Source organism: Vicia villosa, linkage group LG5, assembly GCF_029867415.1.
Source record: "Vicia villosa cultivar HV-30 ecotype Madison, WI linkage group LG5, Vvil1.0, whole genome shotgun sequence".
Lineage (NCBI taxonomy): Eukaryota > Viridiplantae > Streptophyta > Magnoliopsida > Fabales > Fabaceae > Vicia > Vicia villosa.
In genome coordinates, this window is record NC_081184.1 from 89737449 (window position 1) to 89743448 (window position 6000).

A 6000-nucleotide genomic window follows, 5' to 3' on the forward strand; every position below is an offset into this window, starting at 1 on the left:
TGATGTTAGACATCTTTTTGTACCTACTTGCCCTAAATTGATGGATAAATTTCTTCACTAGGTTCTGGTAGCTAGTGACGGAGATTCGTGGTAGACTCATGTACCACCTTAATGTCGTGTCCCTGAACGTTCTAGAAAGAAACTTGCATTTTACAAAATCAGAGACTTCAGTAATTGTCATCTGCGTGTTAATGGAGGCGACATACTTTTAGGGGTCGTTGCGTCCATCAAACTTAACCAGTGATGAAGACTTGAAATTCTCTGAGGCAATAGTCTCCTCTCAACTTTTTACAAATATACTTGTACAAATTTATTTAAAGGACATGGTTAAATGTATATATATATATATATATATATATATATATATATATATATATATATATATATATATATATATATATATATATATGGAGGGTATTGTCGCGGGCGAAAAATCGTTGTCTTTTTTCTGGATGAGACACCTGATGCCTTCTTTGGGCTCGAGTGCTCAAAAAAATGATTTTTCTTTTGTACCGACCAAACTTTTTATTATTTCCAAAGGAGGAAAAGGAAAAAAGCTGCAATAACCTAAAAGTGGGGGGAGAGATCTTGGGTAAGAGGGTTGGTTATACGAAGGGAAGGTATTAGCACCCAACGTATCTATAGTACTCTATAGGTTTCTTTGCTTTGTTTTTCATTCCATGTTATTGAGAGGTTCTTGTGAAATAGGTGGGACCTAAGGTGTTTGTTTGATTATGCTCGCAAAGATCATCGCGATCCTCTGCATACATATCCCCTAGAGGGAATCAGAGCATCTGTAGCTCGGGTCTACGGGTGCTAAGGTTTGAGTGGTTTGAGAGAGAAGTTTTGCTCGCCAAGGATACGACCTTGTGCCTACGTATTCTCAAAGGGATGTTGAGAAAGTCAGAGCAATCGTAGTTCCCACTTATGCTAGTGGAAGCAAAGGAAAAGAGACAAATGTCATCTAAATTTTCGATGTATCTAATCTATATCATCACATACATTTGTTTGTTTTTGTTTGAAAATCTTTTCATTATAAGCCCTGGGCCATGCCACTTATGGCGCTTAGAATGATAAAGATGTTTTTGTTTGTTTAACCAGCCTTGTGGCAAAAACTTTCAATGAAGTCAGCTTTGTGACAAAAAGTTTTGATTAATCAGCCAGCCTTGTGGCAAAAGTTTCAATGAAGTCAGCCTTGTGACAAAAACTTTGATTAATCAGCCAGTACGGTGGCAAAACGGTTTGATTGATTAGCCAGCCTTGTGGCAAAAAAGTTTGATTTGATTGATTGTTTGTGATGATATAGAAGAGATACTCCTATCATAGAGATGATAAATGTCTAATCTCCTAGGGTATTTGATTTGGATATTGGGGATGCTTATAAGAAGCCCGTGGGTCCTTGTACGAAGCCCAAGAGGAGGCTATCTGAGGGTCCTTGCATTGTAAGCCCAAGAGGAGGCTATGGGAGGGACAATCCAGGGTCCTTGCATTGTAAGCCCAAGAGGAGGCTATGGGAGGGTCACTCGTTTGTACAAAGCCCAAGGGGAGGCGTGGTATAGTTGGTTTGAGCTCTTAGAGCGATTTCACCGGGAAACCATACTCTATGTCCTAACCTAAACTAGGGAGATTCTTTGCACGAAGCCCAATAGGAGGCTATGGGGAACCTAGTGTTGTACTAAGTTGAATAAATATATATAACACAATCACAAACATGAACAAGTACGAACAAATATGAACGAGTACATGAACAAATATGAACAGTTATACATATATATATATGACAAAGTGTGTGTATATAATGGAGTTTATGAAGGAAATATACCTGTAAGCATGCTCCATTTGTATACACGGGGGCTCGGGACTCATACTCGGGGAGAGGCCCTTTGAGTTTATTCAAAAGCTATGTAAACAGGTATTTACAAAGGGGCTTGGGACTTATACCTATGTGGAGGCCCATGGTATTTTTTTGGGAAGATTTAAAGAAAAACCTTCATTTTTGATTTGTTATTAAAAGTTGAGAAAAAACAGATTGAACGAGATATGTACAAAAGGTGTACAATGAAATACCTAATTTCATGTACAGGAATGGGACTTATACCTATGTGGAGGCCCATGTTTTATTTTATAAAACATGGTTGATTGTTTATTTACAGACGCGTTGTTTGAAAAACTGTTTGAAAGTTTTGTTTTGAAAGAAGTTTTCTTTTTTGTACAAAGAAAAAGAAAAGGGTATGAAAGGGGCTTGGGACTTATACCTACATGGAGGCCCGTGGTATATTTGAAAAGTTTTGAATAATTTGAAGTTTTGTTGTTTTGAAAATGATTTGAAAATTGTTTGAAAAGGTTTTATTTTGAAGAAGTTTTATTGTTTTGAAAAAAACTGTACAAAAGAAAAAAAAGAAATGGGACTTACACTCTCTAATATTCGAGAGGCCCCACTTCATTTTGAAAATCGATTGATTAATCAAAAAGGATTTAAAAAAAGAAGTGGTTTATCGTTTTAAAATAGAATCGCGATCGCTCGTCTTAAAACGATTTGAATTTGAAAGAAAACAACTTAATTAAGTTAAAACAAGTTTTAATACTCAATTAAGACCTAAATGATTAGGGTTTGATCACACAAAAAAAAATTTACAAGTGATTAGGTTAAAAATTAAATGAAAAACAATATTTAAAGTATTTAAAAACACTTAAAAATGTATCATTTTAAACCTAATTAAAAGCATATTAAATAAATCTTTTTTGTGATTTTTTTGATATTGTTAAAATATGTATATTAAATAAAAGGTGTGTAAAAAATGAAGAAAAAATAAGTTGATTTGATTAGTTAAATAATTGGTGAAGTTTGTTAAAAAAATGAAAGAAAAATAGTGTCAAAAAATTGGTTTTGGTCCTACTAGTGCTTGAACCCACGCCCTCTCTCTCACCGGCCAAAACCTGGACCAACTGAGCCACGCTTGTGGCTTGTTAAACATACGCGTTTGATAAAATATATTTTAAATCAAGAATTTGAATTTCCCAAACCAAATCTGGCGCCAAGAACACAACCCTAACTGACTTTTGAATTTCTTCAAATCTGTGTTGTTTTGATCGATCAAAGGGTCTATCTCACTCGGTTTTTCATGAGGAACATGATGGTGGTCTTTGATTTCATTTATTTTAACTCTAGGGCCATTGATTCTCTGATGAACACGAAGAACCCTAATCCTATGATTCATTCTAAAATTGTGTATGATTGATGAATTATGAAATTGATTGAGGGCTATTGATCAGTGATAGTGCAGAAACAAGATAGCAACTCAATTTTTCATTTATGATGCATGTATGTATGAGTTTGAAGTTCAAGAGAGCTTACCTTCAAAAACGGCCAACCGGAAATTGAAATCGTGCCTGGAGGTGTTACAGATGTTGTTGCTCAATCTGGACAGCTTCAATGGACCTTAGGGAAGGTGTCTGGATGCTTGGAACAGTTTGAATTCATCTGAGCTAAGCTATGGAACCCGATCTGCAGAGCTTTGGAGAGTGAATCGAATTTGATGATGGAGGTGTTTCAAATCATGGATGATGGTTGGGACAGTTCATATGAAGTATATGGATGGTGTTAGAAGTGTTAACTTGGACAGATATGGCCTGGAATTGATTTTGGCATGACAAAGCTTAGGTTATGCATATTTGAGAAGTGAGGTAGTGATTTTGAGTTTTAGGTGTTTTTGGGGTGTATGGATGGATCAAACACATCCCATATGATGTTTGTGGCTTGTGAGAAGCATCACTTTGCTCAGAACTTGCAAGGTTTAGAGGTTGAGTTTTCTACCTCTTTGAAAACTATGAAACTTGCAATTCAAGAAAGAAGAGAGAAAACCTATAATTGTGAGGTTTTGGTGTGAATTGAAGAGTGGAAATGACCTCTATTTATAGGCCAAAGTGTCTGAACTCAGAGCTTTGCAACTTGCTTCAAGAAGTGATGATTTGGCATTTGGAGATAGAAAGGAATCTTACCATTTAATGCAAAATGGTTAAAGTGACTTAACCATGGTTATTTCTCTAAGCTTCTTATCTCTTTCCATTCTGATCTCAAATCAGAAAAATATCATTCAATCATTGCTTTGGTGTGTCATCACTTGAATTATAGGCCATATAGTATTTGAACTTAGTGAAAATGGCTTGTAATTTCATGCATAATGGCTTCTAATTGCAAAAATCAAAACCATAGCTACACTCCATATTTTTTCATGCTCTTGGACATTTTGGAAAGCTCATGTTACACACTTCAAAACCCTAGTTGGAAGTTTCTTCAAGACCTTTAAGGAAATGGGTGAAAAAGATCCATGAACTTTGAAGAAAATGAAGTTTTAAGTGAAATTTTCCAAAGATGCCAACTTTGAAGCACCATATCTCTTAAATGGTTGATCTTATGGAAAAAAATTATATGTGACAAAGTTGTTCATTGGATCAAAATCTACAACTTTCATGTTGGAAGTTTTTTTCAGTTTGTAGGTGAAATTTTGAGAAATTCCCTTCCAAAGTTTGGAAAAAACCATGCAAAACACTTAGAAAATTTTCTAAGTATGGAAAGTCAAACTTTTGACTTTTTGATTCTTGATTGATTTTCTTGATTTTTCTTGATCAAATGACTTCATATATCATATATTGATGATTTTCAACTTCAAAAGTCATGGTTGACCAAAATTCCCAAAAGTCAAAGGTGTTCTTGTACAGTTGACTTTTTCAGACGAATCGCGTTTCTGGAGATTTCAAATGAAACAGGCTATCCTCACCAAATGAATGGTATGAATGGATCATATTGAGGCATTAGAGGATATTGAATCATAGTTTGAGTTGTGACATCTTGTCCTGATTAAAAAGTCAGTTGTTCAGATGAATTAGGTCAAAAACCCTAATTGTCGACCAGATGAAATTGATGACTGTAGGTCTTGAATTGAGATGTAATTTTCATTGGATATTGCCATAGGGATTATTTGAAGATGATTGAAACCTTTGATTGACTTCCTGGGGATTTTTAGGGTTTCCCAAATGTGATCCCTGATTTCAGTCCCTGATAGTTCAAAACCCTGATCTGAGGATCTGAGATTAATCCTTGTGTAGGAGATGTCTTGAGCTAATGGATTAGGTCAAAATGATGCACTTGGGGTCTTGAGGTCATGTCCCAAGTCATTAGGTCAAATCCTGAGCAAAGGTCAGGAGTATGCTATCTTCAGTCAAAACCCTAATCTGGTTGATTCAAAGTCTTTGAGCTTGTTGAAATGAATCTCTGAGGACCAAATGTTGATTGTTGATGAAGATGATTCATCTGAAATGAAGGGAGAACAAAACCCTAATTGACTGTTTCTTGCACTGATGAGTGATCTCTTGATTAAACCCTGCTGAGCACAAGTAACAAACACAAGCTATGCAATTTGTTAGAGATGCAAATGATGCATATGCAAATGATATGAGGTGGTATCTTAGGTCAAAAATTGGGGTATGACAGGTATCTAGTGAAAACTGATAACTTTCTTGAGAAACAAAAAATTATCGATATCAATCGTCAGATATAATTAATGTTTAAGATTTAAAAAATTTATATAAAGAACCCCTCACTAAATAAATTTGTAAATATTGAGTGGGGACTGGGGGTGTTCACGGTGCGGTTTGGGCGGTTTTAACGTTAAATGTCATCTGAATCGCAAGGGAAAAAGACGTGTGGTTTGATTTGGTTTGGTTTAGTTTGATTTGGTTTGGTGTGGTTTGATTTGGTTCGGTTGGTTCGATATTTTACATATATTTTATTGAGTCATACATACACATATAAATGACAACATAACTTTATATAATCATTCATATACTACCAAATAACTACAAAACTCATCATATTTGGACAACAACTTCTCATTTAATATGGATAAATTAATTTAGACAAAAGTGAAATAATAAACATAAAATAATAACATAAAAAAGTATAAAAATATTATAACAAAACAAAAAAAATAGAAGAGAGGA